This window comes from Mustela nivalis (genome assembly GCF_964662115.1).
Source record: "Mustela nivalis genome assembly, chromosome: 14".
Lineage (NCBI taxonomy): Eukaryota > Metazoa > Chordata > Mammalia > Carnivora > Mustelidae > Mustela > Mustela nivalis.
This window is the reverse complement of record NC_139033.1, coordinates 78,393,083-78,417,603: the sequence shown is the minus strand read 5'-3', so window position 1 is coordinate 78,417,603 and position 24,521 is coordinate 78,393,083. Positions and strand designations below refer to the sequence as shown.

General features: G+C 48.1%; 1 pseudogene across 1 annotated transcript in view; it reads right to left on the bottom strand.

Annotated features, from left to right (window-relative positions):
• Nucleotides 1-18,284, bottom strand: part of LOC309848058 (large ribosomal subunit protein eL8 pseudogene) — a 34,105-nt pseudogene extending 15,821 nt beyond the window's left edge. The window contains exons 1-2 of the transcript in view: nucleotides 18,182-18,284; nucleotides 17,570-17,707 (exon numbers count right to left, since the gene is read on the bottom strand). The product of the transcript in view is annotated as a large ribosomal subunit protein eL8 pseudogene (transcript). The remainder of the gene's footprint in view (nucleotides 1-17,569; nucleotides 17,708-18,181) is intronic.
• Nucleotides 18,285-24,521: the final 6,237 nt, after the last annotated feature.

Below are 24,521 nucleotides of genomic sequence, written 5' to 3'. Positions count from 1 at the left end.
CCATTTGGCTCACTCTGGTGGGGTGTTTTCTGTGGACTTTGGCAGATACATAACACATGTCCCCACCATCAAATATCATACAAAATAGTTTCACTGTCCTTAACATTCTCCGTGCTTTGCCTATTCATTTCTTCTTTCCCATTGCTGGCAACCACTATTCTTTTATTGACAGTAGTTTTGCATTTATCAAAATGTCATATGGATGAAGTCATACAGTGTGTAGTCTTTTCAGATTGGCTTTTTCACTTAACAATACACATTTAAGTTTCCTCCATGTCTTTTCATGACTTGATAGCTAATTTTTTTTTTTTTTTTTTTTTAGCACTGCACTGAATAATACTAATATTCCATTGTCTGGATGTCCCACAGTTCATTTATCATTCACCTACTTACTTCCAAATTTTGGCCATTATAAATAAAGCTGCTGTAAACATCTGTGCATCTGTGTGTAGGTATTTGTGTGGATGTAAGTTTTCAGATCCTTTGGGTAAAAATATCAAGGAGCATGATTGATCTTTTGTATATAGGATTCTCTACTTTCTGGCTGCTATGAATTTCTCTTTCTTGTTTTACTCTGTTTTGTAGAAAACATTTTTTTTTTTTTTTAGAAAGGTGCATTGTAAGTAAACTTGCAGAGAACTTGCATATCTAAAAATGCCTCCCTCACCATGTTTACTTGCTAGTTTGGCTGGATATAGAATTCTGTATTTAAAATATTTTTCTCTTACAGTGTTTTAGGCATGAAGTTGATTTTTAGTTTCCAGTGTTGCTTTCAAAAATTTTATTGCTGTTCTGATTCTTAATCCTTCATATGGAACCTGGTTTTATTTTTCACCTCTGGAAGTTTATGGGCTCTCTTCTTGCTTTCAGGGTTCTGAAATTTCACAATGTGAGTCTTGATGCTGTGGGTCTAATTGCATCTATGTGTTAAGTTGTTCCTTTCTTTCATTTTAAGGTATTACCTATTGGATTCCTTCAATGCAGATACTTAATGTTTCAATCTTGAGAAAATTTATTACTTGATTTTTTTTATTCCTTTCTTTTCTCTGTTCTTTCTAAGACACCTGATCATTCAGATGTTAGACTTCATGATTTTATTTTTCTTTTCTTATTTTCCTTCTTGTTTTACTTCTTGTGTGGTTTTTCTTGACTTTGTATCCCAAGCATTCCTTGCTTTAAAAAAAACCCCACAATACATATATTGAGATATAACTCATAGTCATAAAATTTACCTTTTAAAATCATACAATTCAGTGTTTTTTTTTTCCCTAGTATATTCACAAGATTGTAAAACTGTTGCTTCTTTCCAATTCCCAAACATTTTCACTGACCCCAGAAGAAACTCTGTATCCATTAGAAGTTTCTTGCTCTTCCTTTCTCCTCCCAGCTTCTGGCAACAACGACTAATCTTTTTGTCTTTATGGATTTGCCTATTCTGGACATTTCATATGACTAGAATCATATAATATGTGGCCCTTACATCAGTATCTTTTACTTCATAATGTTTTCAAAGTTCATCCATGTATCATTACTTCATTCTTTCTGTTGTATTCCATATTTTACTTATCCGTCCACCTGATATGGGTGCTTGGATTATTTTCACTTTTTGGTTATTGTGAGTAACACTGCTATGACTATTTCTGTACACATTTTGTGCAGATGCATGTTTTTTTTTTTTTTTAAAGATTTATTTATTTATTTGACAGAGAGAGATTACAAGCAGGCAGAGAGGCAGGCAGAGAGAGAGGAGGAAGCAGGCTCCCCGCTGAGCAGAGAGCCCGATGCGGGACTCGATCCCAGGACCCTGAGATCATGACCTGAGCCGAAGGCAGCGGCTTAACCCACTGAGCCACCCAGGCTCCCCAGATGCATGTTTTCATTTGTCTTGGGAATTGCTGGGTCATATGGTGACTCTGTTTAACTTTTGAGGAACTGCAGGGGCTGTACCATTTTTGCATGCTTACCAGTAATATAAAAAAGTCCCGATGCTTCCATATTCTCACCCACACTTGATATTTTGTTTGTCATTTGGTTATACCCTCCTAGTGTGTGTGTAAGTGGTATCTCATTGTGGTCTTGACTTGCATTTCCCTAATAACTAATGATATTGAGTCAAATTAATGATGTTTTATTGATTTTTTTAAATAAGATTATTTGAGAGAGAGAAAGAGTGCACAAATTGGGGGGAGGGGCAGAGGGAGAGGGAGAAACAGATTTCTGGCTGAGCACCGAAGCCCCAATGCAGGGCTCCATTCCAGGCCCCTGAGATCATGACCTGAGCCAAAGATGGACACTTAAATGACTGAGCCACCCAAGTGCCCTTGATGTTGATTGATTTTTAAAGTCTACTATCAAACTCTTCATTTCCAACAGCTTTTTCCTTTGGTTGTCCTTTAGATACATATATAAAATATAAAACCATTCCACCTCTGTTTACTGGAGACATGTCTTTCTTTGCCTCTGAGAGCATATGAATGAGAATATTTTGAAATTTTCTTATTCTTGAATCATTCTTCCAAGTTTCTTTTTACATGTTTATTTTAGTGTCTTTCATTCTCTACATTTTTCCTTCAAACCGTCCAGACATTGTCTGACCTTCAAAGTGTACTGGGAGCTCTGTGCACACGAACAATACTGTTCAAGCGTGTGGTCTTCCCTGGATGGGGTGGGGGGGGCTTGTGGCTGGAAAAGTTTCCTGGCAGGGGAGGGGGGATTCCTAATCAAGTATCTTTGGATCTTTTCTTCTGGATGATTAGATTCTCCAGAAGTTTCCTCCACGTTTTTGCCCCGAGAGTCTAAGCTTGAGCTTGGCCCCTTGCATGGTGACAGCTGAGTGGGGAATCTCATCATGGAGCAAGTCGACGTTCACTTAATCTCCTTATTTTCAGTTCCGCAATCCCTTCTTCAGCCACTCCCAGTTCAGACATCCTGATTTATACTCTGCAAAGAGCCAGGCAGGGGCCTCTGCGGGGACTCATGAGGGGTGGTTCTTCAGCTATGTAGAGTGTGGGAAGGAATGTAAGGGCTTAACTGCTCTTAAAAACTTTTTTAGCACTAAGATTACCCTCATTTCTAGATTCATGTTCATGTCTGTTATGTTCCGGTGTCTTTGGTAGTCTAATGGCATAAATCAGGGGCTTTTCTCATTTGCCTGCTGTTGCCAGAAGATACAACTTTCTTCAGGCTGCTACCTCATCTACAATTGATCTATCTGTCTGTTCTGGCTTCCAAAATTTTTTCTTCACTCCTACCATCTTTTTCTTTTTCTTTCTTTCTTTACATTATTTATATATTTATTTAAAGATTTTATTTATTTACCTGACAGAGACACACACACAGGGAGAGAGGCAAGCACAAGACACACAAGTGGGAGAGGGGGAAGCAGGTTTCCCGCGCTGAGCAGGGAGACTGATTTGGGCTCCATCCCAGGACCCGGGGATCATGACCCCCCCCACCCACCGAAGGCAGACGCTTAATGCCTGAGACACCCAGGCGCCCCTACTTTTTTTAGTTTGATTTCAGCCTAGCGGGGTTTAAAGAGGTAGTGGAGGTTTAAGCACTCTTGGGTCAGGTTCGAAATATAGATAAAACTGAACAAGTATCCAATTCTCTGTGCACCTTGGGATCACAACATTGCACACATAGAATGCTTTGATATTAAAGAAAGCCTTCCTGTGGCTCCATTCTCCAAAAAAGACTTTCTCATCAGGCATTATCGGTCAGATTCAGTCTGCTCTTTTTTTGGACACCGAAACTTGTGATGTGGAAAACTCAATCAGGGGATAGCTTTTGTCTCGATAGCAAAATCACAGTTATAGGGACAGTTTGGTTCCCCTGGAAATAGTACAATAATTTAGGTGTAAATGATATTCCGATTTATGAAATGGTGACCGTAGGCCCTACTACAGCTGTATATTCTTTGGATTAACACAGATGCAGTGTCTTCAGTAAACATTTACGGCTGACGGCTCTGTGGGCTCTGTATGAGGTCTTGAATTAGATGCCCATGGTGGTAGGGAAGTAGGGAGGGGAGAAGTACTTTTCTACTGTTAAGATAGTCCTTAAGAGTCCTTCTTTGTGTAAGGATGAGATCTTGCTTCATCTCACCAAGAAACTAGAAGAAAAAGCACAGAAGGCTTGTCTTTTCATGGCCAGAGATGGAAAACCATTTCACCGATACCTCTGATTTCTGTCTTCCTTTTGGGAGGGGTCTTTGCTTCTGTGGAAGGCTGTCCCTCTAGATCTGCTGGAGGGTGTCATTCTTTCTCACTTCCTCTAGCATCTGCTATCCGCAATTACGGCTTTTCTCTCTTGCACCACGTATTTCTTCCTTTCTAGTCAATCATTCCCGGTAGGAATTCAGGTCCACTTCATTCTTTGGCCCCACGCTTTTGAGCACCTGTACCACGTGGTGTACTGAAACCAGCGCTGGTCCAAGTCAGCAGGGACCTGCTTGTTGCCACAGCCCTCTGGCACTTCCTGGTCACCATGGGGCTCAGCTACATTCGATACAGTTCTTGGAAGCGGTCTCATCTTTGGTGACCACTCTCTCCTACTGTTCTTCTCGAGCTGCTCCGTCTTGCTCTCCTTTTCTATCCCCACTTGTTTATTCCTTAGTTTCTAAGTGGTGCGAGTGCTCAGACTCAGCCCTTTCTCTCTTCCCAGGTCATGGTTAAAATTCAGCCCATGGTTTGAACCTTTCCCCCGTGTTAGTGACCCCGGTTTTTCACCGCTGGCTCGTGCATACTCTTCCGGAGTTCCAGGTTCCAATGCTTACAAACTAATTGAAAATGCCACATGCATGTCTAATGGTCATCTTATTTTAACATGTGCAAAATGGAGCTCATTCTCCTGCCCCCTCATGGATTCCTTTTTCTGTCTTCCCCAACTCAGATAAGGGGACCACAGACCATCCACTGCTCAAGATAGGAACTTAGGAGGCCTCGCCTGTTCCTCTACTTCATGCTCCACATCTGTGATCACGTCCTGCCGCTTCTCCCTTCATAGGTACCTCGAATACTTGAATATTTCTGTCTCTGTTAACTGTACCCTGGGTCCAATGATTGCTGCCTTTTAGCTGGTTTTCTTCAGGAGCCTAATCTAAGTGATTTCCTGACTTCTACTACAAAGTGGCTGCACTAATCTTTAAAAAAATGTAAGTCCAATTATGTCATTCTGTTTCTCCAGGGATTTCCTTTTGCATTGGGAATAAAATTCCCACCTCCTTACCCTGACTTATGTGCTCTGCATGATCTGGTTTCTGCCTACTTCTCTGAGTCTTCTTCTACTAATTCCCCGTTAACATGCACAACTGTCTCTGGCTTTCTCTCTCTTCCTTAAACACCAAGCTCATTCCTGCCCCAGGGCCTTTGCAACTGCCCTTTCCTCTGCCTTGACAGCATTCCCAGGCAGCAAGAAGCTAACATGAGTGAACGGCTAGGCATAAGGAGCAGGAGCTAAATGTAGGCTCCATGGGAGGAGGAAGCCAATTTTTCAAATTTCCTGTATCCCCTGTGTCTGGCTCAGTGAATGAGTGGGATAAAGTTATTTGAAACACAGTATCAAAAAAAGAAAGAAGAGATGGGGCAAAGCATTGAGAAGCATTTGGAAAGAAAGTGGGGGGCCCTTGCCCCCACCCCATCTCACTTCCCAACCCCAGAGTAGATTATCCACATGTGGGGACAGAGAGACAGAAGAGTAAGGAGAAGTGCCCCACTTCCTGGCTGTACCTCAGGGACTTCAGCAAAACCCAGAAGGAGATAATTATGAGGTGATGCTGCACTTTGGAAACAGGGCCACAGTCAGCCTTGTATGTCAGGAAAGTTAGAGTCAGCAGATCTGAGGGAAGAGGCAGCCATGCATGAGAAAAGTCTCTTGAGGGGACCCGAGAGTAGGTAGTCTCCACACCCGAAGTCACAGCATCACATTTGTTCACAGTAACATGGACAAAACCCCAATAGTGGGGGTTGCTGATTGGACAGTGGTGTGAGGCTGGCTCTCCTGGCTTTTTGAGAACACTTTGTGCCACCTCTTTCCAGTCCCATTCAGTGACATCATATTGGGAGTTTGGGATTGGCTATGGTGGGAGTATTTATATCATGAGAAATAGCAAATGCTAGAAATCAGGACTTTTCCTATTTCTCTTCCCTGGACATCCTGGTTTACCAGTACACCACTGGGAACAAGCCAGTAAATGACTCAGAAATTCACTCAATCTGAGTGACGTCTCCAAACAGAAATTTGCTTGGGTTGTAGGAAAATACCTGTTATTCTCTGCATGCTTGTGATCGTAATCTATTTTTCATTTTTTTGTTTTCATGCTGAGAATTGTCTTAGGTGGGGGCCCCAGGGGCAGACCCCGAGAAAGAGATTTGGATGCAAGTGATTTGCTAAGGCAGTCCTCCCAGGAGAAGATAGTTAGAGAGTAGGGAATATAAGGTAGGAGGAACCCAAGTCAGGTTGGATTTCAGGTGATGTTTCAGCTTTGGCCTGATCCCAAGGGAAGCCATGGAGCCTATGTTATACTACAGTATTGATCCTGCCTCGAGGCATGTGTGTGTGGGGGGCTCTCCCACACCTTGGTGATCAGCCACTGATCACAGGCTGCTCAAGGGACCCCAAACTCCCAATTACTTCCACCAATCAGCACATCTAGTTGAAGCCATTCCAGTAGCCCAAAGGTTATCTTCTGAAAAAGGTCGCAGACGTAGAAGCTGGGGACAGTTTTTTATCCTGAGGATACAGGGCAGTAGAGCACCTCCTCCTGGGTAGCATTCAGAAGATGCGACTGGTTTATTCATACTCCTTGCTTCTTGGCCTATTATCATCACTGGTCTATAGAAGGTCCCTATCTCATTTTATTTTTCCTGCTTTATCCCCTGTCCCACACATTTCTGTGTGTCCCCACAGTTACCCACATTAATGCATTGGGTGAAGATCACTACCAATTACAATACGTGGACGTGTAGGCATGCTTGAAGAATTCAGGTTTACCCAGAGCACTTGTGTGTGTGTGTGTGTGTGTGTGTGTGTGTGTGTGTGTGTGTGCTGGGGGGGGGGAGTTACAGTAGTTCATGTAGGTTTTTGCTTGTAGCAAGGGACCACGTCGGTGCAGAGGGGAGAAGGAGAAAGGCGGAGACCCACTCCCTAGGGATACAGGAAATATATCCTCCTGTAAAGGAAGGCACAGGGGGGACTCCAGGACAGGCCTGGGCAGTCGGCATCATGGTAGGAGTGCAGGGTATGGCATACTTTGGCAGAATTCTGGCAGCTGTCAAGAGCAGAGTACCCCGCAATGTGGGCATGGAAGAGGAAAATGGCAGTGCTCTCTGTGGAAGCCAGGATGGCTCTGATTCACGTTAAGAGTTGTTCTTCCTAGTGGCAGCACTTTTAGCTTACAGCAGGCAGCTGCACGAAAGCAGGGTTGGAAAGACATTGGGAAAGTTGCCAGTCGCGGGTTCCATAGCACTACTGCCTGAGTGACTACACAGTCTTAGGAATCAAATCAGAATCCCAGGAGGAGATCAGGAAGAACTGGACCCCAGGAATGAAACAGATATCCAGTCCACTCTTAGTAGAGTGGTTCCCAGGATGACTAGTGGCAAAGAACACGCAAGAGCGGGAGGGAATGCCACACGTGGGAGCTTAATTCTATTCTTTAAGAGATAGTTTATCATGTTAGCAAGAAGACTCAATTCAAAGCCTGCTCAGTGGTAGCTCTGGTCTACCATCCACCTCTGATGGGTGGGCTTGGCTTCCTGTCTGCCTTGCTTGTGGGCGTGGTGCCCCCTCCACCTGGGGGGCTCTGACTTGCACATCCTTACTGTGTGACTCCTTCCTTCTGCCGTGCCTAATTGGGTTGGATGGAGCCTTAACTTCGGATGAATGGATGACAAAGTCAAGAATTAGTATCAAGAACCTATCAAGAAAGTATCAAGAAGAAGCCAGTATGCAAAGAGAAAAGAACATAACTGATGCTCAGAGAGGATCACAGGTAAGACCAGACAGAGACTGCTGAGGGCTCCTCAAAGATCATTTCCAGGACCTGTTGGAGGCCCAGCTGTGATTTTGGCTTGGGGGTCCAGGAGACAGACCATCATCTTCTCTATTTGGGGACTTCCTCTCCATTTGGAACAGCCTCCCAAGACTTTTCTAGGTTGGGCCTGGTGCCCCCCTTGTGTATTCCCCCCAAATAGTCTATGTTTTCCACCAGACTCAGAACTCCTTAAAAGGGCCTAAATTCATCTTCTGAAGCTCGACTGTGTCTTGAGCTTGGCAATACGAAGAGCTCAAACAGAGTTTTAAAACAGAGTGCTCGATGGAATACGTGGCCCCAGGATGTCCCAGGATGAGGACAAAACGTATCCATCACTTTTGATAATGAGCAGCTCACCGGCGTCTTTGACAGATGACACTGTTGGCCACATGGTAAAGGAAGCCAGAAAGCAGAGTGGTCAGGAAGGGTGTGAGAAAAGGGGGAGCAAACTGAGGAACACTTTCAAGAAATTTGGTTGTATGGGAAAGAGAAGGTCGTACCCGGGTGAGGGGGAAGGGTAAATGACACAGAGATGGGCCGGAGGTGCGGCCAGCTTGGGAGAACATGGGCCTTCAGAGCAAAGCCTGGCTGCCCAGCAGCAAAATTTGAAAATGATAGATTTCTGGACATGGGAGTCTGGATGTCACAACCTTGGCATTGAGGCAGAAGGGAATGGCAGACCCAGGACTGGACTTCAGACAAATCTTATAGGGCCGGTCAACCCAGCCAAAACAACGCTCCACAGCACTATACATATATATTTTTCTCTTTTTTCTTTTTTTTTAAAGAAATAGTTCTGTGTGATCCTGAGTCTTTGACAGAGTATTTAAGTGTGTCTTCAAAAAGCTTGAGGCTCTGAGGGAGACAGTCACCCATGCTTGGCACTGCTGGGAATCTCATAGGAATGGAACTAGTTCTGGGGGGGGGGAAGCCCTGAGCAGGCTAAGAAGCCAGGCAAAGGCAGTGGAGATGAGAGGCTGGTCCCATGGGGGGAAGGGGGAGGGGACCCAGAGAAGGTTCCGAGGCAGTGGCAGTTGCTGGGAATCAGTTGATGGGCGGGGCAGCCGTTGGAACCCCAAAGGCAGTTGGAAGAGTCGGGTTCCATACAGCAGTCTGTGCCGAGCAGCTGCTGTGGGTGGGTCACCCGCTGGACATGTTGGCACAGGGACTGTCACCCACACGGGGAGGGTTGACTTCCCTCTGTGTCTTTGGGCCACAGTTTGGGGTTGCAAGGGTCTGAGAAGGAGCAGGACTCTGGGGGCCCAGAGCGCTTCTGCCACAATTGCAAGCTTGGGAGGAAATCTGTCCTAGTCGGGCAACAAGCAGGGGAAGGGTGGGGTGAAGACTTCAGAGGACAACTCTGCCCTCCTCTTTCCCCTTTCATGGTCAGGCTGGCCCTCTGTGCCTAGAGCACACCACCGGTCAGTGGAGTGAAAGGGCCAGTTTGAGAGAGATTTTTGGCTTGGGCAGCAGCATCTGTTGGGTGTGTTGAACTATAGCATTGACCTCTACTCCCTAGAAGGCTGGCCAAGAGTGCAATCCAGCAAAGGGAGTTGGGGTTCAAATCCACTGTTCCCCAATTCTCACATCGCCATGTTCTTGCCATTTCTCAGTGGGGGCATAGCTACTGCCTTCCTTGGTTGTTTCCGTCTCCAATCTACTCTCCTTAAAGCAATTTTAAAACTTAATTAAAAAAACACAAAAAAATTAAACAAAAAACCAGGAAGAGCAGTCCTGGAATTCCTTATCAAATCTCTGTAATGCTCTCTTTGGCTTATGGGGTCTTGTCCCCAGCTTTGGTATGTTATTACGGTCTGGGACCGCATGCGTTGATGGAGCCACCCCTTTGCTCCTCCCTCAGACTTCACAGCCTCCTGCCTCATCCTGGAAATTTTCCTACCTCTCTCTGGGGCTCCTCCCCCTTTATCTGGGTAAAGCAAAACCTACACTTCCTTACAAGGTTTCCTCCCCGCTCTCCTGGGAGTCTTGGTCTCTGTGTCCTGTTCATTCCCTCACAGACCCTCTCACACAGGGCACAACGTAGGTGCTCAGCGTCGGTCTATCCGGAGGCAGTGGCCGTCGTGGCGGGTTTCTCACCCAGCACCCTGCACCTGGCACTGGGCACTTAGCACAGAGTGTGCAGGGTGCCTGTCTGATGAGAGAGCACATGGCTTCTCTGGTTTCCCTCTGCCAGGAGGAAGGCTCCACTGGTGTGTGAGTCATGGGCTTACAAGTTTTGACAGCTTTGATTTTTACTGTCTGAATCTGCAGCCTCTCAATCAGGGTTTCAAGGTGTGCGGGCATTTCTTCTTCCCAGTGGGGCCCAGCAGAATCCTTCCCATCCTCTGAACGAGCTAGCTCTTCTCCATCATGTCTTCTGGCTGTGCCTTTTCCAAATCGAGCCCACCTCCCCCAACCTTCTTGTGACAAGTCTTTTGCTGCCAAAATGTGCTATCTTCTTCCTGAATTATTTTCAGGATTGGTTTCAAAACCATTCACTTTGGTCACTCCATCATGTATCGATAACGGTTTCCCTCAAGTACTTAAAACTTGAACTTATAAAAGGCAAAGACTAGGAATTTAGTACTTTCCACTGTGCCTTTGAAAGCATGTTCATAGTTTCCTACTAGAATGTAAGAACTTGTGGTTTCCTGAAGGCTGTGATTAACTGTTTTGACCACCCTTGTATCTTTGGGGCCCTTGAGGCATGCCTGGGGCTCTAATAAATGTTAGTTGAATGAGTTAATCTTTTAACGTGTGGTGGGGAGAATATCCTTAGTCCACAAAATGTTCATATTTTGTAATAATAAAAATAAACATGGACGTAACAGTCCATCCTTTTGAGTTATTTTGAATGTTACTTCAACCCGTTGGCTAATTTCTGTCGTGTTGAATCCAACCAAATCTGCTCACAGGGTTGATTTTCCACTTCCCATCAAAGCAAGCAATGAAAGAGGAACATTTTGGTTGTAGAAAATGTGCTTTACAGTGTTGGGGGCACAATGCTTGTGCAGAACAGCATAGAGTGAACAGAATTTGGAAGAGGGGGGGAAGTGGGATCCACAAGGAAACTGCCCTGGTCTGTGAGTCAGGACACATGTCCCAGACTGAGTTTCATGATTCACCAGCTGTCTGACTTTGGACCAAGAACATAACTTCTCTGGTACTTGCTTGCCTCATAGAGATGAAGGGGTTATATTAGGTTCTCATTTCAACATGGGGGGTTTGTTTCTGGGTCATATAAACTGCTCCCCAAGGTCACTCTAAATGCAGTGGGAAAAGTTCTGGACAAGGATCCAGGGGACCCTTGAGATCCTGGGGTGACAATAAGACATACCAGGACCTTAAATAAGTGTAACCTCAGGTACTTATAGGAACATGATGCAGATAAGACATGAAGTTAGCCCTTGCTAACCTTAAAATTGAATTGTTGTGCCTATAAAGTTGATGGGCAGGGAACTTCGCCTTGAGGTCCAACCAGGGGGTAGCCAAAATGCAGCCTCCAAAGATTTCAGGGAGAGGATAGGTGTGCAGAATGGCCTGTGGTTAATTAAAACAATCACAAAAGAAGGGCGGCAGGAAGTAGGAAGAATATGGTATTTTAAATTTAATTCTTTACTCTGACAGGCTACAACCCAATTTCATCATGAAGTGTGTGGTATTGGAGTCCTTACTTGCCCAATTCACTCAGACATGACACACAGGACCTCCTTTTCTGTAGAATAAGGGAGTTGGAATAGATGGCCCTTGGACTCCCTTTCAACTCTACTCACCTGTGATTTAATTTTGTTTTCCTGAAATCCTAGCTCGCGATCTGTTTTGACCTGATCTTACCCTCTTTGGTGCGGTGGCCTGATACTCTGTTGGTGGAAGGGTCTGCAGAGCACAAAAGGCGGCAAACCACTATAAAACTCCTGTTTGTGTGGAAGCTGTTGGGGAGCTCTGTCCTCTCTTGACCCGGGGGGTTCCTTTACCAGGGACGGTTCAGAGAGTTATCCTTGTGCCTGCAGGGTACTTGTCTTGTTACTGATAAGACCCTCTGGCAGATACGATGTCCAAGAGGTTCCCAAGCTTGCTCGGCCCACAGATCCCCCTTTTGTGCACGCTGAAAAGCATCCTCACATAACATCTGCCGTTCCCATTGAACAACTGACTCCAGGTTCTGCCTCTGTTCCTTCCTTCCTTCTGGTGAGATTAAAGTATGTCACAAGAGGGTAAACGTTTCCTCTTTTTCTTTGCACAGCCAAGATTGAGGCATGATTTTCGTGACCATGCTCACCTAATTTACCGACCCCACACTTCTCTTAGCCATTCTATTAATGGTAACAATTACGGCCATTTGGCATAACCATAACATGGGGGTGAGGGGTGGGGCACGCATCCACTCCAGGGCTGGGGAGAGGCAGGAGGGCTCAACGGCTCCAAAGGGCACAAGGAGTATAAATGGGAAATGGGGAGGGTTCCCAAAGGGGGGGGGTTGGGCAAAGTGGTTACATCCCTAGTTATGGAAGGAAGGAAGCTGATGTCTCTTCCCAAACCCCACTTCGCCCCCTCCCACCTGCTGTCCTCAGGAACGGGGGATGCTCTTGGAGAGACTGCGTTACTGGAGGTTATAGTTGCTCTGATGTCTACTGAGGGAGGCCGAGGTGCTCAAGGGTTCAGGCATCGGTGCTTAACATCCTTCTGTTATTTTCCCATGAGTTCCTTCAGGGGATGGCTTTGTTCTCTTAGCTCCCAAAGCGTTTGCCAAGATGCCACAAACCATGTGACAGAACATTCTTTGCAACTGGGGTCAAGGTATTTTCTCATAAATGTCTTAAGAACAGGCTTGGTGCCATTTTGTGTCCTGAAGACTGCCCGGTGATGTCAGAGACCCCGGGGTTTAAACTGAGGTCTCTGTTCTCACAGTTGCATAACCGAGGCTTCAGCATTTCACGTCTCTTTCCCGACTGGTAGGAAGAGGGTGATCTCATTAGTCTTTGACCTTAAAGAAGGTTTTGTGGGGATCAAATGAGATAATGCCTGGGAGAGTGCCTTCATAAAAACCCAACAGTTACAACACGGAGAAATGTCCCATATGTGACAATGTGAACTAATCTATAAACGGTACCCTCTCACATGTCTGTGTAAAGGAGTGAACTTGTTTGTGTTTTAAATGTTTTGTCGGGGGACACCTGGGTGGCTCAGTTGGTTAAGCAGCTGCCTTCGGCTCAGGTCATGATCCCAGCGTCCTGGGATCGAGTCCCATATCGGGCTCCTTGCCCCGCAGGGAGCCTGCCTCTCCCTCTGACTCTGCCTGCCACTCTGTCTGCCTGTGCTCGCTCTCGCTCTCTCTCTGACAAATAAATAAATAAAATCTTAAAAAAAAATGTTCTGTCCGTTTTATAAAGCCCACATCTAGGTTCAGTCAAGATGTCTCTCCTTTTTGCTGCCTGAATAAGTTACCACATCATGATTCTGCGCAAGGCACAGAGTAGCCCCCGTGGGATAGAGAGAGCCCCTGGGGATGACTGGGGACCCTCAAAGACTTCTTGTCTGGGGGATCTGGTGGGTAGAGATAGGGGCCCAACAAGATCTAGAATGTGGCAGGCCAAGAAGTCACACATCTGCTTTTTGACCTCCTCACTCATTGCTGGAGTCCCGCTGAGGTGGGTACACCACTTCTAAGAAGAGATGTGTATTCCAGAAACCTCAGTCAACTTCTCCACTTTGAGTGTTTAAAAACCTGTTTTCTAGAAGCAAACAATTAACAGTTCATCTTGGTAAGGGACTCTAAAGGATCCCACAGCACCAGTCTGACATGAGGTGGTAGGGTGGGGGTTCGGTAAGTCAGAGGTTGTGACTCTGTGACCTTCTGTGGGATGGAGTTGCAGTCCTGGTGCACAGACTCCTGGGGTCTGTGCTAGTAAGAGCAGAGTCAATATTCCTTGAACTGAACTGAAAAGGACAGTTTTAAAAATCTTACCTTTCATCCTTCATCTTACAAGGAGAGGAATTTTGTGGTCAAGGTGTCTGTATTTTGGGAACTGTGATCTAGAAATAAAGCCTGTTTACCCTTTTGCCCAACTTGCTCCCCATCCTTCTAAAAAACAAAGGGGGGAAATTCTTAACTTCCTAAGGAAAACATTACTTGAAATATTAGCCTGAATGATATTCAGATCCACAGCCAATTTCGGGAAAATCCTTTAATGTTTCTTAAAAGAGAGAGACAGAATAGATCCCTGTTTTGACTGTGTATTTCTGTGCAAATGAACTCCCATAATTCCTACTGTAGGAAAGTCACTATCCCCCTTGGCATGGGGAAGTGTGGGTACCTAAACAACCTAAGCCACAGGGAATGTGGGGGGCTTCAGATTGTAAATCCGTACTTCATTCATCCGCTCCGGCCCACCCAGATGATTTGGTTGGCTCACACAATCTTTAAAGAAAGTTCAGATCGGGGAAAGATGTTTTAAACATCGGGGCGTGCCACACAAAGGTTGATGTTTCTGCTTCCCTAGAAAAATCCAGAAGACCGGGTAGCCTTGGGCATGTTATGTGCACAGGACAGAAAGGGGCCTTTGTGCGGTGACGGCCACCAGGGGACGCTGCTGATGGGGTTAGGTTGGTCTCCTTTGCGCCCCTCGGCTGGCCCTGAGATTACTGGAACTTGTGATTCTTGCTGCTGGGGTCTTCACAGGAAGAAGGGAGGGTAAACCCAGAGCAAGTCATCAAAGGTTTTAAACACGGAACGTTTTGGTGGAGCGCCCAGGCAAGAAGCAATAGTTAGCTACGACAGGGAGGAAAATCTGCACTTTATAAACTTGACTTTTCTTTGTTGATTTTCTACATTTACTCATGCTATCGAAGTCCTTTAAAAGATCTCAGTCTTTTCACATAGGCTGAGGAGGGGGTGAGGTGGGGGGGGCAAAATGCCCTGAGTTGGAGGGGAAGAAAGCTTTTGCTTGGACATCCAGCCCAAGGCGATGCCATATGTGACCTCCTTGCTCCCTGCCACCCGGAGACGGGAGGGTCCTCTTCACTTATTTTTGGGGGTGAGTTTTGCTTTATTCTCATTTGTCAGAGAGAAAAGCTGGTTGGTGGAGATAGGGCAAGAGAGGGGTATAAAAGAAAGAAAACCCATACGGAGGAAAGGAAAGTGCATATGAATGGAGATGAGAAGTTCCTTTTTTCTTATTCTTACTAAAGTTTTGAGGGTTTTTCTTTGTGTGTGTGTGTCTGTGTGTGTGTGTGTGTGTGGAGACGTTGCTGGGTTGCGAGCCCTAAAAGGTGATTCATAACTTTTTAGGAGAGAAGGGATTCACAGTATATCTTGGGCATTCACTTCTCACTTATTCGGGTATCATGGTTTAATATTGCTGTTCAGGAGGAAGGTTGAAATAATTTTATAGGTCACGATTTGGCTGAGGCCCAGATGGGGGTATTTAGGGGGTGCTGCTGTATCCTCGCTCAGGCTTGGGTCCATTGGTTAATGGGTACTAGCGTCCCCCCCCCACCCCGCAAACAACCCCCCCCGCCCCCATGTGCTGGCTCAGTCCTCTCACTCAGGGACACTTCCTGTCAGAGAAGCCCAAAGCCACCCTCTGTCGCCTCCCTCTGCGCCTGCTGCCCACCCTCAGGTCAGACCTGGTATGTTCTTGCTTCTGAAGGACAGACATCCATTCTGCGACGATGAACAATCTGGCTCTTCCTGAGGTTCTGAGGAGCTATGAAGGGACTCCATCCCGTTGGGCACCCTTTCACGGTCTTGCTCTTTCTTAAATCCCCGTTCCGCCTCTTTCTTCTAGGTCTTCTTCTCTCCGAATGTTTTCTCCATTCCAAAGCCTACTCCCTTTTCTTTCCTGTCTGACTTCTTGAAATCTCCTTAGCTTGCCTTCTTGTCAGGAGAAACAACAGAAAAATTTCCTAAACCCCCAACTGCCTGTTCTCTTCAACAGACCCCTTGGGTTTGGTGTTGGAAGGGTTTAGCTCCTTGTAGTGAGGGGAAGCGACTTTTAATTATTACTTGTGAAGGGATGATCTGACTGCTAGCTTTCGAGTGTCCTCTAGGCATGGACCCCAAAGGGGAGACTTGCATTTTGAGCAAAAATAAAGCCTAACCCTGTATTTCTGTTTATAATCAAGAAGTAAAAAATAGGGTAATAAAAAAAAAATCAAGCCTTGTTTTTAATGTAAGACCACAACTAACTTACCTTTTGTGGAGGGATCCCTGGTGCATCTTGCATGGATGGTGGGTTTTGTGCGTGCGGCCCTGAGCTGAGGGAATGGGTAGGCTGGAAGGCTCTGCATTAGGGGTGGGAAGGGGAGACTCTGGAGCCCAACAGGCCTGGGTGCCGAGGGGATGGGAAAGGACCCGGAACGTAGGTCACGCCTGCTGTGGACTCTTAGATTTCTGTCAGGATTGGGACAGACACCCATATTCCACGAACACAGCTGAATAATTTGTAGACTCCATATTGCTCACCAATGCTTTTGTGCAAGTTGGCTCTTTTGGGGTAACTTGGAGAAAATGTGAAGTTTCGTGACTTCGGTGGGTGGGGTGTGGGAGGCATGGTGGACCCCAGGGGACGGAGAGCTTTGGGCATCCATGAAGTAGGGACTTGTCTGGGAGTCTCCACAGGTGTTTGGAGGCTTAGGTTTCCCGTGGCCGCGTTGAAGGGGGTGGCAGGAGTTCGGGTGGGGTTTCCAGGTCCTTCTGTGGGGTCCAGGCCTTGGAGAGAGCTCTGCAGATGTAAGGAATCACTTTAGTGCATCTTACAGCTGTTCTAGATTTTCAGGGTTTGAAAGAATAAGGAATGTCCTGGCTGTTGCCAGGGAGGAAGCTGGGGAAGCGGGGGGGGGGGGGGGGGGGGGGAGGTGTTGAAGGGAGGGAGTCCAACATCCACGCCGCCACTGATGTCTTGGTGTCTGAAACCCTTTAGCAACCCCAGCATTTTCTTTAGAGACTTCTTTTCCCCCCAGCTTCAAAGTTTCGTCTCGTTTCTCAACGACTGCAATTCTTCCTGCCTTTCACTTTGCTGAAAATGGTTAAAATGTGCTTTAGCTGCCCAAGCCTGCCCTGGGCCCGGTTCCGCCCCACGGGCTGTGCTGCCTGGGCTGTGCTGCCTGGGCTGCCCCCTTCCTCTGTCTGCAAACCAGAAGTAAAGGCGGGATCTGTGTACCCCACAGGGTTGTTGTGAACAGCAAAGGAGACAGTGAGGGCAAGGTGCTGCTTTTTAAAAAAGAGTCCCAAGTGGCTACACAAAGTGTACTCGTTGCGCGTGGGACCCGCATGAATAGAGTAGTGTGATATTGAGGTGGTTTAGGGCACCATGAACGACCTACTTGTGAGCCAGCTGAGCTCAGGCCTCTTTGACTATACATACACTCTGAATCCCCACCCTGCCTCCCGAACGCCCCCCTGATTCCATCCTGTCTCAGTCAGCCCTCGCCCCTTGACAGTGGCCAGAGGATATTGGGACATGCACACCTCACCCCCTTACTGGAGGGTATTTCACTGGAAACCTGGCTGTGAACTCCAGGTAGTGCGTTCACCTCTCTGGCTCTGCCCGCCGCCTCCCGCCTTGAACTTGGCCCCTCCGCTGAGTGCTTTTGCATTTGCCCTCTTCACGTTCTGGAAGGCCGTTCCTCTTCTTCCCAAAGGGTCAAGCTCTCCCATGTCCTGTACCACCTCTAACAAAAAGTGAAAATAATTATCCTACCTGTGTATTTAGGTCCTGCATGCAAAAGTGACTTGGGAATCATAAAAAGCGGCCTTTGGCCGCCAAGACCCGAAATAAACATGTGTTGTACATTTCAGAGGTCAGACAGGCGTGCCCTTGACGTCTGAGCCTTTTGGCTCTGCTCCCTGCGGCAGGAATCTTGGCGCTCTCACCAGCCCTCTCTGTCGTCACTCCACGCAGCCCCTCCCCTGGACGTGGCATGAGTCGTGGTCGTGGTGTATCTGCTGATTTCTCTGCGGTGGGCTTTGTGCCTGGAGGGTCTGAGGAGGACGCTGATCCCCTAAACCAAGCCCAAATTCCCGACCTGGGCTTAAGAGCTCTGCATGGTCTGGTTTGTGCCTGACTCTTTGAGCTCAACTCAGACTCTTCTTCTCCTGGGTTACCTGCTCCTTTGGCCTTTGTCCTGTACGTGGGACATGCCAACCTTGTTCCTGTGCTTGGGAAAGCTCTTCGCCCAGACCATTCCCCTTGTGGCATGAGATGCGCCTCAGAGGAGAGATGGTGTTCAGCTCTGCCTCTCCCCCCATCCCCGTCTTTGAGAGTGGTGCGGACACTGTCCACCACACCACCCTTCATCATCTCCACTTCGACTCCTCTTACTTGTCTGCTCTTGGCCCTGTCTTCCCCATGGGGTGGGATGCTCAGTGAGGTCTAGCTGAGTTCACTCCCATGGTGCCTGAAGCCATGCCTGGCATGTGGTCATGCTGTAAACCATGCTGGACAAATGTTTCGTTTCTCCAACTATAGATTGTAAGCTCCTGAGCACTGGAACAACTTGCCCTTCCTTTGACTCTTTCTTCAAAGTGCCTGGCACATAAGAAGTGCCAGCTGAGCTCTGATTCCTAGGTTGTCAAGTGTGGTTGACTATCATTTAGGGAACAGCAATTGGAGAGGAAGGCATCTGGAGTAACAAGTTTCCATGTGGCGCTGTGAATTTGCTCTCACGCGCTGTCGTGTGACATGGGACAAGCTTTGATTTGGATTCTAGTTCTACTGCTACCACTAACCAGCCACGCGTCCTTGGGCAAGTACTTTCACGTGTTCTCTGAGGGAGCGAGTTCCCTAGACACCCTCAGCTCTCACACTTGGGAATATGGGCATGAAGTCAGAGGCTACCTATGGCTTCCTCTCCCCTCTAAATTCTGACTGGTGTCCTTTGAGGCCAGCTCCCAGCGGCAGGTGGCTTCCCCTTGGCTCTTTGAATATTTGCTAATATTGGTCGCTTAATCCTAATCAATAAGGGGCATCGTTCTCTCCAGGACAGAGAACGGGTGCAAAGGTGAGAGGCATAGAGATGTCACTGAGAAGTGGGATAGAGGATATAGGCAAGAGGAGGGCGCCAGAGCTGCAGAGCAGAAGAGAAGCCTGGGTCCTGCCCTGCTGTTCCTTGCTGGTTGATCACGTGACTGCTCCTAACGCCATGTGGCGTTCATTTGGGAGAACTGGCCTTGAAAAGCAATCTGGTGATGGAGGGGAGGAGGACAATGAATGGGCAGAAGTTACAATTTTGCAAAAGAGTTTAATTTCAGGCCTTGTTGGATACAATTTCAACATGCACTGCACAGAGGAAAAGGAAAAACTGATTCAAAAAACTGATTCACGAAATTGTTTTCAGTGAGAGCGCGGGCTGAGAACCCCCCCCCCCCAACCCCTGGAAAGCATGAATTGTGCGCTTCATAGGGGTGTGGGAGTGGGAGCTTTCTAGATGGATTTAGGACATACCCCTTTTGAGTGACAAATGTGTATGTGAATAAAAAATGAGTCGGGCCTGTGCCCAAAGCTCCTGGGTTTGGGGGGTGGTGCCCTTGCGCCTTCCCCAGCTGCTCCCGCTGGTGTCTCTGCTGGTTCCCACCCACACATTTCTCTTCCCCTCCGCTATGGGGCAAATCTGAGCCAGCGCCCAGCGAGTGACCGCGGTCTCGGGCCAAGGCTGGGGGCTCTGAAAACGGTCCTTGTGGGCCTTCTATCCAGGGTGTTGGGGGCCCTGTGTGCCCGCTTCCCCCCTTTCTTTTTCCTTGTCAAGTCATTGCAGCTCGTTTGAGTGGGGTTCTGCCTCCTCCTCCCCGTGGAGCACCACAGGCCCCCCCACTGGCCCTGGAGCTTGTGTGCCCAGGGTCCTGAACCCCTCTCCCCCGACTCGGGCCTAACTTCTTGGTCCCCTTGGCAGGAATGTGCTGGCCCTTCTTCCAGTTGTGGTCAGAGTCTGGCCACGCCTGGATGGTTTCTGTAAACACAGGGCTGCCGCCCACCTGCCCCTCAACAGCCAAACCCGGGTTCCTCACCTGCCCCACTGCAGCCAGTCGCTTCCACATTAGCCAGCCCCAAGTTGCCAGAACCGCTGGGCATCTTTTTGTAGACTTACTAGGTGGAGGAGTGTGCTTGCCTATACTGGCGGGGCCAGCTTTGGTCACTGCCTAGGGCGTGCCCCGGACTGGCTTCCCTTTCTTTCCCTTCCTGGACATGTCCAAGGTACTGAAATGACGTGACATTTTTGTTCGCGTCTGTGCTGAGCTTACCTAAGCATCCGTCTGTGCTGATCTTACCTAAGCGTCCCAGAGAGGGGAAGTTACCCCACGTTTGAAAACACCCCCCCCCCTGTCCCGCCCTAGCGTGCTACTAATAGGGGAGGTTAATGTGAACTTTATCTTCAAAGGTTCGGAGCATTAAGCAAATGAACTTAAAAATAAAATGGACGACTTTAGGAGGGCGAAGTTGGTGGTGGTGGGGGGAGTTTAAGCCTGTTACTACGTGGGATCAAAATTTGTTTTGATGGATTAGGCATGTTTATGCCAGTTCCAAATGTTGGGGAGTTATCTGTGTTTCTCATCATTTTTAAGCCTTGATCTTTTGGCCGTGGTACCTTTATTTGGACACGCAGCGAGCCAGAATTTTTGTGGGAACGGCTCTCTGGAGAAGATTTGTAAACCAAATAGCTGTTTAGCCACATGTCAATTACTTTCTCTAACCACGATAGTGCACGAGCTCACCTTTCCCCCTCTAGGACCCCGTGGAAGCCTTGGTCGGAAGGCAGAAGTCTGCCCAGGCCCCTGGGGTGCAGGACACCCCCCATGGTTTGATGCTTGAACGTGTATAGCCTCTGCTCCCACACATTTTGAGGACAGAGGTCACGACCTCTGAAGAGGGACGACTGGGAGAGGGACCAGTGTGTACTTGGTGCTGGGAGGTGTTTCACTGAGCCCAGGTGCATCTTCTCATGCTCTTTCCCATGCTCCAGATTTAATTCTTCCCTTTGCAGAGGGTGCCCCATGGAAGTAAGTCATAGTTTTAGCCTCAGTTCTCTAGAAATCAAAAGTTGGAGGAAGAAGGGTGGAGGAGGGGTGGGGATAAAGAGGGGGGGTCGTCCCTAGCAGGGAACTTGCTGCTGTTACTCAGGACTGGTGTCCCAGTCCGTGGAGGGATCGTGCCTCTGAGGGGCCATGCCAGTGGCGCCCTGAGATTGTCCCCTCAGCAGTGAGAAAGGGGAAGAATCCATGTATTGGGTTTGGTCTCATGCTGGGGGTCCAGCTCCCTTACAGGCCTGGCTCCACCCACGCATGTGGGGGTGTGGACACCTGGTGGTCTACCAGGGACCTCCTGAGGGTTGGGGATGAGAGGCATGTGGGCAGCACCATTTTTAAGGTTCAAAGCAGGACCCCTTTGAGAGTGAGGAGGGGAGACACACTAAGTTTATGCCTGAACAACAGGCATAAACTGGGGCTGGTCTGGCCAACTGGGCCAACTGGGACGCATGGCCATCATCCTGTAGAGGTCATGAAGAGCAGAATAACAGGACTCACGAGGCCTCAAGGCCCTGAAACCGTGCCTGGTGGTGGGGAGGGGTGGGGCTCTGCTACAGCTCTTGCCTAGGTGGTCATCTGGGTTGAGGGTTCATTCATTCATTCAACAAATATTTATTGAGTGTCTGCTAATGCCAACAGTGCCTGGGCACTAGGGAGGCGGGAGTGTGCAAAGCCAGGCACAGGTATCTGCTCTTCCTGGAGTCTATAGTTGAGAAGAGTGGATATCCACTTAGCAATAATTAAATAACTTCTTTAATGACTAGTTGTGGTGGTGTGGAGAAATACATAGAAGGGTATATAACCTCTTTGGGGGCTGGTGGCAATCAGGAAAATGACCCCGTGGGAGTCCTGTCAAAGGTGAGATCCTAAAGTGTGAGCAGAACTGGCCAGGCTGGGCTGGGCAGAGCAGGGGAAGCCTGAGGAGGCAGGGGAAGGGAGGAGGCCGGAGAAGGGAGGAGGGGGGCAGGTGGAGGAGAGAAGTGTCGGGGGCCAGGCGGGGGATCCTATGGAAGGAGACTCCTGGCTGGGACGATGATGCCAAACGTCCCCACACCCCCACATCCTCTGTCCTGGCATCCACGGGAGGACTGGGAGGAGGTGAGACCTCGCGGGGGGTGGAGCTGGCTGCTTCAGCCTGACACCACGCTAAGGATCACAACTTCAGTCGTCTAAGTTGAAGCTGTGTGCTCGCTACCATCTGCTGTGTGGCAGCAGGTGCAGAGGGGGAAAGTCTTGAAGACATTTTGGGGAGTGTCCTACAGTGAAAGTGACAGGTGCTTTGGGTGGGATGGAGGGGAGGGGTGGAGATGGAGAAAGATAGATGGGTTGGGGATATTCTCAGGAGACATGATTGGCAGGTCAACAACCCATTGAATGCAAGTGGAGAGGTACAGGGAAGAGTCTGGGTTTTAGAACGAAGGGTGTCAGCACGGAGGTGTCCGTTTATGAGGGGAGCGGGATGGGGAGAGGAGGAAGAGACCCAGCCAGTCCTTTTGGATTTGTAGAGGCTGGGGCCCCATGAAACCTTCCCTGGGAGGTGGGAAGCAGGGAGTGGGTGCGGAGGGCGGCCAGCTGGAGCAAAGATCTGGCCTGGAGTTAGGGATTGGGGCTTTACGAATCTCTGTGAAGCCAGGGGTAGACCTTCGAGGGAGAACTCCTAGACAGAAAGGAGTCCAGGACAGAGTCTTGGTTAACTCACTCTTTAAAGATTTGGAGGAGAGGGAACAGCTCTCAAAGCAAATAAAGAAAAAAGTGGCCAGAGAATCGGAAGGGAAACAAAGAGAGTGGTCAGATGGGGAGCCGAGGGAAGAGTGTTTCAAACAGGAACAGAATGGTTAACTGTGTCTGAGGCTTCTGAAAGTTCCGAAAGATCCAGACCGAGAGGCAGCAGGTTTATCCAAGTGCGAAGACATTGCTGAGTGGGAGGAAAAGGAGAGTTTTATGATCGGAGCAGCTGGGGAGGTAGTGGGAGCTGAAGAAAAGCAAACAGCGAGTGTGGATGACTTGGAGCGAGGCTGGGAGGAGGAGAGATGAGGTGCGGGCAGGCCGCTGACGCCACAGGGGAAAGCTCACTGTGGGGAGACCAGAGAAGGTCCGGAGGCTGCCAGCAAGAAAGCTTGCAAGGAGAAGCTGAGGTGATATGGGAAAGAGGCCAAAGTGAAGTCCAGTGCCTGAGAAGGTAGGGCGGGGAGGGGACCATGAGGTTTTGCCCTTTGTTTGGTGGAAAGAAGGCCGTGTGAATGCCATGGGGCTGCCCCCAGGTTCCAATAAGACCGTGGCACGATAGGATGGAATTCCCAACCTGCGGCTTCCTATTTTCTTTGAAACATTTGAGATAAATTCACTGGCTACATGGCAGTGAGGAAAGCTGCAGGTCTGAAGTAACATTTGAAGTTACTGAGTTCCATCATCTGAGAACCAGCAGAGCTAACCAGCTCCCTGATATTGGCCGGGTACTGTCTAGAGAGCTGATACTTGGCTTAAAAAAATCACGTTCTGGGAATGCTTTTGACCACATAGCTGAAGCGACGAAGCCTACACATTTTCAAACAGAGTACATTTTGTTCTTGCTCGGGCAGTTTGTTCCCTGGGACATGGGGGTCATTTCAATGGCACAGGGAGGCCCCAAGTGCACGCAGATCAGAGGTGGCCACTGTCCTTATCTCTTGTTTGTGCTTCTTTGTTGTAGAAATGATGGTCCTACTCTGGGGGCCACATTTGGAGGCTTGGGTTTGCCACATGTGCACTATAACCTGGACAAATCAGACTCCCCCCTCCACCTCCAAATTTTTATTTAAATCAGTAAGTTAACATACAGGGGAATATTAGTTTTAGGTGTGAAATTTAGTGATTCAACATTCCATACAATATACCCAGTGCTCACCATAAGAAGGGCACTCCTTAATCCCCATCCCTTATTTTACCTGTCTGCTACCTACCTCCCCTCCAGTAATCATTTGTTCTCTGTATTTCAGAGTCTGTTTCTCAGTTTGTCTCTTTCTTTTCCCCCTCCCCACCACATTCATTTGTTTTGTTCCTTAAATTAAAAGGTGATGGGGCCAATGTATATACACTGGAATATTACTCTGCCATAAAAAGGAACGATGTCTTGCCACTCAGAGACAATTTTTACGAGAAGCTCTTTAAGGGATGCTATTCCCTTCTGGGAATGGCAGAGATCCAAGGGATTTAAAAGGCTGGAATAAGATCTGTGGCAAACCACTATCTTGGCGGAGGCCCCATTTTGATTTGTGTCTGGCTGAAATGCCCCAATAATGGGCTCCCTTGTGGGAGGCAGTAGTGTTGGTCTGGAAGCTGTGGTTTAGTGCTGTGGGACTTCCCGAGAGTTCCTTCAGGAGGAGAATCAACTTTGTGCCCCGGAGTTAAGATTATGGGCTAGAAGGATAACAGCTTTTCATGAATGGGATCACTGCCTCCCCTGCCACTCTTGACTTCCGACTTCTC